The sequence below is a fragment of the Perognathus longimembris genome, chromosome 15 (genome assembly GCF_023159225.1).
Source record: "Perognathus longimembris pacificus isolate PPM17 chromosome 15, ASM2315922v1, whole genome shotgun sequence".
Taxonomy (NCBI): domain Eukaryota; kingdom Metazoa; phylum Chordata; class Mammalia; order Rodentia; family Heteromyidae; genus Perognathus; species Perognathus longimembris.
Window position 1 is genome coordinate 37,157,502 of NC_063175.1, and position 13,103 is coordinate 37,170,604.

General features: G+C 36.1%; 1 non-coding gene across 1 annotated transcript; it reads right to left on the reverse strand.

Annotated features, from left to right (window-relative positions):
- Window positions 1-11,327: 11,327 nt before the first annotated feature.
- On the reverse strand, window positions 11,328-11,434 carry LOC125364310. The gene has a single exon (XR_007213471.1). It is a non-coding gene; the product is annotated as a U6 spliceosomal RNA (small nuclear RNA).
- Window positions 11,435-13,103: the final 1,669 nt, after the last annotated feature.

Sequence of the window (13,103 nt, forward strand, 5' to 3'; positions counted from 1 at the left end):
TATTCCCTTTCAATTTCCTAGTTCCAATACCAGTATACACGGTTTCCAATATACTCAGATAAGATTACAGAGATAGTGTAGGTACAACCACAGGAAGGTGATACAAGAATATCATCAATAATAGAAGCTACAGATACATAAGGGACGTTGAAAGTAGTTACAACTGTGATATAACAATTGTCTCCATAACATGGAGTTCATTTCACTTAGCATCATCTTATGTGTTCATAAGGGTATAGCTATTGGGCCTTGTGACTGCCTCTGATTAATCCTCCATTTTCGCTTTTCATCAAGTCTTGCAAATTAGTTTCCAATTCTTGAGACAATTGCCTGCTAAATCTTTGCATCCTTATCAAGTTCCTATGTCGTGGGGCCAGCACGTTGGACACTAATCTTATCAGATCAGAGAATAGAATAGAATGCAGAAGTGAAGTGTTAATTAATTTCACACACTTGGTTTATGCAATTGCAGTTCAAAGAGTAGAATATGTTTAATGGACCAAAGGTACAAAGGGGCTCACACAGGAACAACTAGGTAGAGGACAAAAGATCATTAATTCTAGGCTTTACCTTCTGAAGAATACGGAGCTGCTAACAAATCAGCTCTCATGATCAGGATAATAGAGTGATTGCATACAGTTCAGACTATATATCCAAGGTATGGATTATGTATTATTTTCCTATGTGGAAGATGAGCATAAAACTTTCCCAAAATTTGGTTGCATCTAATTCTTCCATACTAACCACAGATAACAGGAAGATTAAATGAACCCATCTGAGTTACAGATCAAAGCATTTAGTGTCTGCAGCACTGTGAATTCGTGGTTGATAGAAACTTGCTAGATAAGATAGGCCTTATATACATAAAGAAGTTAGACTAATTCATTTAATTATATAAGATTGAACTCACTTCAGTGGCACAGCTTATACCACAATTCAGCTTGTCTAGATTCCAATCCAGTTCTGACATACAGTCTCCTAAATTAATGAAGTTTGACTGACCTAAAAATGCAGACACACAAACTCATTTATTTGGTAATGAGACCCTAAAAGCCATTGCTAGCTCTTTGAGAAGAAGCATAGTGAAGGTGAAAGTCATGTATCATAACCAGGAAAAGCTATCACAACTTCATTTCTGATAATTTTTGCCTTCTGAACACGATGAGGAAGTAAATGAGCTATATGATGTTGTCTTCACCTCATTGTCTTTCATTATTGAGCAATTCAATTCCATGAACTTTTCTAGGTCAGGATATTTCGAGGATATGAGGGAAAGCTATGAGTATTCAAGAAAAGAACAAGGTTTTATTATTTTGTCATATCAATCAATTAAAACATGAGCAATTTCTTTCTCATTGGCTGGCCTTATCAATCATTTAAAAATTTAACTTGTCTCCCACGTGTTTTAGGATTATGCCTGGTGAATTAGGCAAATGAATAATTATCCAGTTAGTTGAATCATGATAGACTATTGATCTACTTAATATAGCCTGAAATATATCTTTACATTAAAAATAATTGGTAGCCCTAAGGCTATTTGGCTATGTAAAACATCTGATAAAAATATAGAAGATAATTCTTCCCAGAAAAGGTTTGTTCTTATGTAGTGGTGGGACTAATATCATTATGAGTCAGCCTTCCTTCTGGTATTGAGATTGCAAAAGCAATCCTACCTTCTCATTAGCATCCCCACAGAAGTTATTTACAAGCAAGGCTTTCTTGTTTTGGCACCAAGCCAACTCAGATTTTTTTTTTTAGGTAGAATCTCAAAACCAGTCTTTTGGGGGGAAAAAAATCTTCAGGTGAGTCTAATCTGCACAGTTAATTGTGCTAAATTCTCTTTGATGGAAGAAACGTGAAGCTTCCTTTTCCTTTTCTGAATAAAATTCCCCTTCTCTGAGCACATTACTTAATGAAAGTCTATTCCATTTCTTCTTCTTCTTCTCCTTCTTCTCCTTCTTCTCTTCCTCCTCCTCCTCCTCCTCCTCCTCCTCCTCCTCCTCCTCCTCCTTCTTTTTTCATTTCACATCCCTAATCCTCTCTTCATTTAACAATCTCCACTTGATTTTACCCGTTCCCACATACACATCCCACTATCTGATTCCTGATGTTTATTTTGTTAGATTGTGAGCCTTTCTATGGAATTACATCATTTGAGTTCGCCCCCTGATATTTCCCTTAACACACTTCTGTACAGTTGGATTCCTTCCCAATGTGTATTTATATACTTATAGATTAATTTTAACTACTACATATAAGAGAAAATCCACAATCTTTGTATCTCTGAGCTTGACTCACTTTTATGTGACATGATTTTTTTCTAGGTCCTTCTATTTCATTGCAAATGATGCAAGATCATTCTTTTTATTGCATGAGTAAAATTCCATTGTTTATATATTCCATATTTCATTGATCCATTCACCCATTGAGGGGTATCTGGTCTGATTTCATACCTTGGCGAGGGTGAATAGAGCTATAATGAACATGGCTGTGCAGATGGCCATACTGTAATCCAAGTTTGTAAAATTTTGGACAAATGTCTCAAAGTAGAATTGTTAGGTCATATCGTAGTCTAAGTAGAACCACTCTCGAAAGCAGTGTGGAGGGCCCTCAAAAGCTTTGTTCAGTTATGTGTTGACTTATCTTTGACAGTTGCTTGGCTATGTCCAGTTTGCTATTAGTATGACAGCCAGGCAAAACAATCCAAAACTCACCTCTGCACCTACATTCTCCACGTTCACTTCCTTCGCAGCTAACTTTAAACCTCCTGGCTAAAACTCTGTCTCCACCAGGGCTAATGATGTCCTCTATGAAGTCAGGATTGAAATCTGTGCCCTTGCTTGACTTCTTAACTGGGGTTCCTAATAGGGTGGAGCTCGATTTGGCTTCGACTTTGCAGTAATGCTATTTCTTTTTATATTAAAACACACACACACACACACACACACACACACACACACACACACGAAACACCACCTGACAAAGATATTATGCAAGAAACCAATGCCATATTTACCCTAAATTAGTAGTCCAGCATTGGCTAATGCAGTGTTTATAGTGGCTGCAGAGAAAAGACCTATAGCATATAATAAGAACAGACTGTGTTTTAGTAACTTTGTAATTTCAATAGAACCCATGATAACTCTCAAATAATATCCAAATTGAATTTTGTTGATATGTGTTATATGCATATGTGTGTATATAACATATTACATATTATATCATATATGTATATATGTATTACATATCCATAATGTAATGCTCTCTTTGCATTCTCTGCCCACCTTTGTTTTTGAGCTTGCTTTTCTCCCCATATTTACCTCCAGAAAAACCCAATTCTTGACCATGTCAACATAGTCAACATCGATCTCCTCTCTTTGAGAAAGTGTAAAGGCAAACTCAGTCCAAATTCAAGACACTCCTTAAATATTCAACCAGATTAACAAAAGAAAAACTGCTTTATCAGAAAGTTCTTAGCAAAGCAAATTTCACATCTCTGTTGGCTACTTACTTGAGTGAAGAGATTGGCCAAGGCACAAGGAACCCCTGGTAATGAGTTCAGGTCTTGAGGGCTCTGAATTCATTACGTACAAAAGACAAGAAAGGCAGCAAAACCAAAACTCCATGAAATAATATGTTCATACTTCCATAAGTCATTTACCCAAGGTTCTTTATGTCAATCTTTTAAAAATATTTTATTTAATTTTATTGAGAAGGCAATATACAGAGGGATTAGAGTTAGATACACAAGGTAGAAAATACATTTCTTGTCAAACTTGTTACACCCTCCCTCATTTTTCTCTCACTCTCCCTTCTCCCTACTGCCCCCTCTCAAGATATACTATTAATTTCCAATATATTGTCTTTCTGAGTATCACTGTTGCAAAGGTTCATCCTTTGTCTAAGGTTCTTCTTTAGAATTAATTACAGCACTTGTTTATCTCAGGCTATTGTAACACAGAAGGAAGCAGGATATACCTGGAGCAGCAAAGAAAGACTCTTATCTGAGTGACTAAAATGACAATAGCTTTTATTTCAGTACAGTATCCCTAAGTTAAAGTAGCATTAAGGTATTTTTGAAGCTGTTAAGTTTAATATAACCCAAAGTTTTGGTAACTTCACAGTAACAAAAGTCTACTTGGGCAGAACACCCCAGCCTCCTTGGAGAATCTTGGTATGTAGTACCCTAAGCCCTGTCTGAGCATATGGGTTTCAAGATTTTTCCCTAGGTAAGGTAGAACACAATTGCAAAGTTGAAGTTCCTCAGAGAAGTTTCCTCAGACAACATTTAGCTGGTCTTTTTTTCTCCATGTCTTTACAAATGTTAGCAGGTGTTGTGTGTGAGCAGATGTCCTTGGAAATTCATATGCATCCGAGATGAGTGTCATAACTCATTTAAGCACAGAGAGTGTCAGACACATCTAGTGCTTTACTGACATCATACTGTTTCATCCAAGGATCGGACCTCTGTACAAAGTGATTTCCAGATTGTACATGAAAATACTAGAACATAGAAATTAAATAATTATCCACAATTATCATAAAATTTTAAGAACAAAAGTCACATGTAATAAAAATTAAATGCTTTAAGTTAATGGAAAAGCATTTAAAATTTCATGCAGAATTTTTTTTTGTTTGTGTGCATGGCAGAATTGAAGTTCAAACTCGACCTGCGTACTGTCCTGTAGCTTCTTTGCTCAAAGCTGGCACTATGTCACTGGCGCCACAGTTCTACTTCAAATTTTTGGTGATTAGTTAGGAAATGGGAGTGTCAGGGACTTTCCAACCCAGGCTAACTTCAAACTATGATCTTCAGATCTCAGTCTCCTAAGTAGATAGTATTAGAGGCATGTGCCATCAGTATCCAAATATCTATAATTTTTGTATGTAGAGGAAAATATAGAGATTTTGAGGTTATATACTACCAAATTATTATTTAGTGGGATTATAGTTGAGTGTGCATCTATTGTATTTTATTTAATTAAAGTCAACACACTATATTTGGGTAATAAAAATTATTGAAATATCAGCACTGTAGCACGGTCTTTATTTAGAAAAAGATTCATGATCTTTACAGTGTGCCAAATAACTTGAGTCCATATCCACCCACATTGTTTACTCTCTGCACAAATATAGCTGTACTATTCTTCAGAAAACTTACCCAAGAGGAGAAAATTTTCAATCAACATAACTGTCTGTTATAGGAAATTCCTAAAAAACCTATCACCTTTTTAATAGAAAATATCAAATAGCAGTTATACCTCTAAGGTTTTTAAATAACTTGATTCGAAATTGCAACATACTTGATAATGGTTATATCATGATCATTTCCAGTGTTGACTAAGATTCCGTATAGAATTCCTGCCTCAAAGCAGAGAGCAGACTTCAGCATTGAAAAAAGAAAGGTTAATAGGTCTGAGCTATGTCGTGCTTACCATGGCAAAGAATTTGTTTAGGTGTTCTACACCTAATAGGTTATCGTACTACATATCAAGATTCTCCAAGGAAGGCTGTGGTGTTCAGCCCAAGTAGACTTTTGTTACTGTGAAGTTACCAAAGTAACTCTTTTGTCATTTTGTTGTAAAGGTGATGGACAGAGGGGTTACATAAGTTAGGTTATGAGTAACTTTCTTGTCAAACTGAGGGGTGTCCTGGATTGGTTCCATATCTTAATTATGGTAAATAATGCTGTAATGAACATGGCTCTACTGGTAGCGTTAGTTTGGCCTTGTTTGTGATCATCTGGGTAAATACCCAGGAGTGAGAATGCTGGGTTCTAGGGGAGCTCTACATGAATGTAGCCTGTTGAGGAATCTCCATACTGCTTTCCAGAGTGGTTGAATCAGTTTATATTCCCACCAACAACGTATTCATTTTTGGCCACATCCTTGCTAGCATCTACTATTATTTATTTTCTTGATAATAATATTCTAACTGTGATGAGATGGAATCTCAGTATGGTTTTGATTTGTATTTCTTTTATGGCCAGAGATGTTGAACATTACTTATGTGTCAATTAGCTATCTTTTTTCCTCTCCAGAGAAGTCTCTTTTTAATTCTTTTTTTTTTCCATTTTTTTTCCTTTATTGTCAAAGTGAAGTACAGAGGGGATACAGTTTCATATGTAAGGAAAGTACATTTCTTGTTCAATTGGAGTGGTTGTTTCTTTGAGGATTTTTTGTTGGGGAGGGTTAATATTTTTAGCTCTATGTATATTTTATACATAAGGTATTTGTCTATTGTATAGCTAATGAAGCTCTCCCAACCTGTGAGCTTTGTATTCATCTTGCTAACTATGTCCTTTGCCATGCAGAAGCTCTACAGTTTAATGCAATCCCATTTATCTTTCCTTGATTTGTTGTGTTACTGGATCTTTATGAAGTTTCAACCTTTGATAAGGAGCCCTAGTGTATCCCCTAACCCTTTCTGTAGGATTTTTGGGGTATCTGCTCTTACCTCAAGGTTTTGGGTCAATTTGGAGTTGATTCTAGTACAGAGTAATATGTAAGGATCTAACTTCATTTTTTACATGTGTATAGCCAAATCTTTCAGCACCATTTGTTGAATAGGCTTTCTTTCATCTGATCATTGATTACATAGCCATAAGTCTGTGGGATCGTGTGTGGGTCTTCAGTTCTAGTCTATTGGTCCTCAGGCCTGTTTCATGTAGGTATAATTTTATGCTATCTATACACAATTCTATTCTAGTTTTGTCTTCATTTATTTCCCAAATAAGTTCCAAGCCAAATAAGGAATCATAGGATTACTTTTTGGTTAAATATAGCATTAAGTAGCCACTAAATCCTCATTCCTACTATGAAGAGACAAGGGATAGAATGACCTTTGCATCTTTTGCTCTGTGCTTGGCAATTGCTTCTTCATGAGTTACTTAATTTTCTCCCTTATCTCTACTTTGTCTCTTCATATTTATTTAATAGGAGCTTTTTACGTTAGTTATATGAGGACAATATATCTTCTACAGAATTATGGTTTATGCTTGACTTCATTTTTGACGCTTTTGTAGTACACAATTTAAAAATTTTAATGCCATCAAATTTAACAAATTTTTATACCATGATTCATACTTGTTTTTAATCTGGTTGAGATTTTTTTTTACCTAAGGTTATAAATACAATAAACACCTTCAATAGATATCTTGTAAGTGAACAATACACAGATCTTGAAGGCATAATAATTCCCATTGATCTAGAAGATAAAGCAGTCTAGGAAGCAGGGAGAACTGGGCCACCAAGAAGTTTATGTTTCAATGCAAGAAAAGATACAAAGCAAATAAACTATAGAGGTATGTAAAATAATACTGTAAATGCATAACTTGCTATAATTATTACCAAAACAAAGCTAACCTAACAAAATGAAAATATGCCTACTTAAGTTCCTACAACTTCCTAAAAATGTTGAATCATACTGATTCCCTTAAACTCTACATCAGGGCTTACCATTCCCCTGTATATTCTTTTTTTTTCACTTTCATTTATTCTTATTTTTTTAATTTTATATATATTTTTTATTATCAAACTGAATTACAGAGAGGTTACAGTTTCATACATTAGGCATTTGATACATTTCTTGTACTGTGTGTTACCTAGTTCCTCATTCACCCCTCCCCCCTCCCCCTTTCCCTTCCTGCTGTGACTTGCTTAAACCTGTGCTAATTATTCCCTATAAGGGAAACCATAGAGTCCATGTTTCTTTGGGTCTTGATCACTTCATTTAGTATAACTTTTTCCAAGTCCTTCTATTTCCTTACAAATGGGGCAATGTCATTCTGTCTGATATAGGCATAAAATTCCATTGTGTATATGTACCACATTTTCCCGATCCATTCTTCTACTGAGGGGCATCTGGGTTGGTTCCAATTCTAGCAATGACAAGTTGTGCTGCTATGAACATTGTTGTGCTGGTGGCTTTAGTATGATTAGGTTTGTGGACTTTTGGATAGATACCCAAAAGTGGGGTTGCTGGGTCATAGGGGAGTTCTATGTTTAGCCTTCTGAGGAATCTCCATACCACTTGCGAGAGTGGCTGAACCAGTTTACATTCCCACCAACAATGAAGGTTCCCCTTTGGCCACACCCCCTTCAACACTTGTTACTGTTAGTTTTCTTGATATAGGACATTCTTACTGGGATGAGATGAAATCTCAATCTTGTTTTGATTTGCATTTCTTTTATGGCCAGTGACGTAGAGCACTTTTGCATATGTCTCTTGGCCATTCTCATTTCCTCATCAGAGAAGTCTCTTTGTAAGTCTTTAGCCCACTTGATGAGGGGGCTATTGGTTCTTTGCAATTTTGTTTTGGAGGAGGTAATTTTTTTTAGTTCTGCATATATTTTAGATCTGAGGCCTTTGTCCGTTGAATGGCCAGTAAAGATCTTCTCCCAATCTATGGGCTTTCTGTTTATCTTGCGAGCTATGTCCTTTGCCCTGCAGAAGCTCTCCAGTTTGATGCAGTCCCATTTGTCTAAACTTTCTTTAATTTGTAGCCTTTCTGGTCTTTGTTATGAAAGTTCCGTCCTGTGCCAAGGAGCCCAAGTGTTTCTCCTACTCCTTCGATTAGTGTTTTCATGGTGTCTGTTTTGATTTCGAGGTCTTTAATCCATTTGGAATTGATTTTGGTGCAGGGTGATATATAAGGATTTAGTTATAGTTTGCTGCACGTGTTGAACCAGTTTTGCAAGCACCATTTGTTAAAGAGGCTATCTTTCTTCCAGACTATTTTTTTAGCTCCTTTATCAAAGATTAAGTGGGCGTAGTTCTGTGGGTTCATTTCTGGGTCTTCAATTCCTTAAAAAATGGTGTTGGGATATTAATGGGTATTGCATTGAATTTGTAGATAGCCTTTGGCAATATTGCCATTTTGATTTTATTAATCCTCCCAATCCAGGAGCATGGGAGTTTTTTCTATTTCCTTAGTTCTGGCTTAATTTCATTTTTCATGTTTTTAAAGTTCCATCGTAGAGGTCTTTCACTTCTTTGGTTAAGGTTATTCCTAGGTACTTTATGTTTTTGGGAGCTATTGCAAAAGTAGTTGCTTTCCTGATTTTAGCCTCGGTCTTTGGGTCGTTAGCATACAGAAAGGCCATTGATTTTTGAGGGTTTATTTTATATCCTGCAACTTTGGCAAAGTTTTGGATCAGCTCTAGTAGCTTGGGGGTAGAGTCTATGGGATTCTTTAGGTATAGGATCATGTCATCTGAAAAGAGAGAAAGTTTAAGTACTTCTTTTCCTATTTGGATCGCTTTATATTTTCTTCTTGCCTAATTGCTCTGACTAGGAATTCTAGTACTATGTTGAAGAGAAGGGGGAGAGTGGACATCCCTGTGTTGTTCCTGATTTTAAAGGGAATGGCTTTAGTTTTTCATCATTTAGAGTTATGCTTGCTGTTGGTTTGTCATAAACTGCCTTGATTATACTCAGGAATGTTCCCTGGAATCCAAATTTTTCCAGGCTTTTAGCATAAATGGGTGCTGGATTTTATCAAATGCTTTGTCCGCATCAAGTGATATAACCCTGTGGTTCTTTACCTTGCTCCGGTTGATGTGGTGAATTACATTAATTGACTTGCATATATTGAACCAACTTTGCATCACTGGGATGAATCCAGTTTGATCATGGTGTATGATTTTTTTTTGATGACTTGTTGAAGTCCATTGGCCAGAATTTTGTTGAGAATTTTTTTTATTTTTTTTTATTTTTATTTTATTTATTTTTATTTTTTGGCCAGTTCTGGCGCTTGGACTCAGGGCCTGAGCACTGTCCCTGGCTTCTTATTGTGCTCAAGGCTAGCACTCTGCCACTTGAGCCACAGTGCCACTTCTGGCGATTTTCTGTATATGTGGTGCTGGGGAATCAAACCCAGGGCCTCATGTATATGAGGCAGGCACTCTTGCCACTAAGCCATATCCCCAGCCCCTTGTTGAGAATTTTTGAGTCTATGTTCTTCAGGGAAATCAGTCTATAGTCCTCTTTCTGTGATGAGTCCCTGCCTGGTTTTGGAATGAGGGTTATACTGGCTTCATAGAAAGTGTCTGGTAGTGGCCGTTCTCTTTCAATTTCATTAAAGAGTTTGAGAAATATTGGCATGAGTTCTGTTTTGAAGGCCTTGTAGAATTCTGCAGTGAATCCGTCTGGACCTGGGCTTTTCTTGGATGGGAGATCACTTACTGCCGTTTCTATTTCAATACTGGATATGGGTCTGTTTAGAAGGTTTAAATCATGGTTGAGTTTGGGGATATAAATTTTTTCTAGGAAATCATCCATTTCTTCCAAGTTCTCTAATTTGTTGGCATAAAGGTTTGCAAAATAGTCCCTTATTATGGTTTGAATTTTGGTTGTTTCTGTGGTGATGTTACCTGATTCATCTCTTATCTTGTTTATTTGAGTGTGCTGCCTTCGTTTTTTGGTCAGGTTTGCCAGGGGTCTGTCTATCTTGTTGATTTTTTCAAAGAACCAACTCTTTGTTTTGTTGATTCTTTCAATGGTTTTTTTCGTCTCTAATTGATTTAATTCTGATTTGATTTTAATTATTTGCTTCCGTCTATTGACTTGGGGTTTGGCTTGTTGTTCTCTTTCAAGGAAACTAAGGTGTTTCCTTAAATTATTGAGTTGCTGTCTCTCCAGTTTGTTGGTGTATGCACTCAGAGGTATAAATTTTCTTCTGAGTACTGCCTTTGCTGTGTCCCAAAGGAGATGGTACTTTGTGTCCTCAACTTGGTTGAGTTCCATAAACATTTGAATTTCTGATTTAATTTCTTCAATGACCCACTGATGGTTCAGCAGTGTGTTGTTTAGTCTCCATGAACTGTAGGATTTTCTGTGATGGCTGTTTGAGTTGAGCTCTAGTTTTATTCCATTGTGGTCTGAGAGAATGCAGGGAATGGTTTTGATACTTCTGAATTTGTACAGATTTTCTTTGTGCCCTAAGATGTGATCTATTTTGGTGAATGTTCCATGTGCCACTGAGAAGAACGTGTATTCTGTTGTTGCAGGGTGGAATATTCTGTAGATGTTGATTAAGTCTAGTTGGTCTATGCAATTGTTTAGTTCTGTGGTTTCTTTGTTCAGTTTTTGGCATGTTGATCTATCCAGAGGTGATAGTGGAGTGTTAAAGTCCCCTACTATCAATGTGTTTGGGTGTAAGAGTGTTTTTAGAGTCAGTAGTGTTTGTTTGATGAAGTTGGGTGCTCCTGTATTTGGTGTGTAGATATTTAGGATGGTTATATCTTCCTGTAGGAGTGATCCCTTTACTAGTATGTAGTAACCTTCTTTGTCTCTTCTTACCTTTTCTAATTTGAAGTCGATTTTGTAAAAATATGAAACACTTCACGAATTTGCGTGTCATCCTTGTGCAGGGGCCATGCTAATCTTCTCTGTATTGTTCCAATTTTAGTGTATGTGCTGCCAAAGTGAGCACACCCCTGTATATTCTAATCACTGTAGTCTCTGGCCTTGGTGATAATGTAGAGTTTGGAAGACAGTTATCCAAAAGTGTGGTTTGCAAAATGACGGTGATAGATCTTTGTCCACAAATAATTTACAAGTACTGCTTTATTCCTGTAAGGAGAGTATCAACCTCTTCATTCTTCATTGAAATGCAAATCTTTGAGTAGGATTTGCATTTTAATTAAGCCCCTAATACTTTAAAGTTAATGAGTTTAATCTAAGGCTTTTTTTCTTGACAAGAAAGTACAAGGCTAACTGAAAGGCTTTTTGATCATTTTTCAGAAGTGTAAGACATACATGTGTTACTGAAAATAGGTAAAAGGTAGTATTAGGGACAAAATTATACAAAGGATTTACTGGAGATATCTGACAATCTCACAGAAGGCTAGATGACAACAGCTGTCATTTTTACTTCCTTTCTTAAAGTTTAGTCCTACAACTTCTCAGTTTTGTTCAGAAGGATTTAATTAATTCTCTGACCCAATAAACATACCAGAAGAAATAAAATGGTGTTTTGTGCTTTATATGACTATTCTGATGACTCTTCTAAACAATTTAGTAATATAAGACACATAACATTGTAATGGGATTCCAAAATTCTCACTAAAAATCTAGTTGAATTTATGTTAGCAAAATCCTCTAATCTCTTTGTGTCTCTAAATTCTATGAAACAAGCAATAATATCTGTGCATTTAGCTCACAAATTGAGAAATCGGATCAAAGTGCATAAGGGTATAAAAGTTGCTTGTACAATATAAAGTGGTCTACTTATAGATGTTAATTAGAATTTCTATTCTTAAGGTTAATAATGGAAAAATCCCTATGAATTTGTTTAAACATGGAAGGTACTTGCTTGTTCATATTAATATAAAGTCCAGGATAATAGGCTTGGGCTCAATTTTACCAAGGATTGGGCTCCACATCTCTCTCTCTTGCTTTGGTAATACCTCTGCCATTATAGGAATGCTATTTTTCATCTTCATTGGCGTATTCTCATTATTGCAAAGGGGTTGTCATAAGGAAGCCAATATATCTGCTTTCTCAATAATTTTCATGGGCTGTAGAAAGAGGTACAATGCCAAAGCTATGTGATAGTATATTTCTGGGTGTCATGTTGGTTGTCTACTATTGAAGTTCACTGACTGGCTAGAGGAGTGTCATACACTGAGTGGCCTAGGGCTCCACCATGGTTTGACCTATGGATACCCATTTAATCACATGAATGAAATGGTCATTTCACTTATAATTCATACTAAATGGTGATTACAGGTTCTTTTATATGCTTTATTAACAGTAATTACTAACTTATTTGTTATTACATATACACTACACCACCATGATGAATGGAAGAGGCTTTACAGACAAACCCCATTGTCACTAATTTTTCAAGGACAATAAGCATGTCAGTGATCTAATTTCATTGCAAAAAAGGTTTTATTGTCAACATGTAGCAGACTTTCTTTTTAACTCAGAAATATTTTTTTCTCATTTGTCTCAATCCTTGAGGCATCTTATGATAGGATCTTTCTATGAGAGGTAAAGAGAATTATAAATAACCCACCTCTTCTCATCATTCATTGATTGTCTGACATTCTGTCTTGAAGAGTCACTGAAACTGGTTTTACAGAGTCAAAATGAAC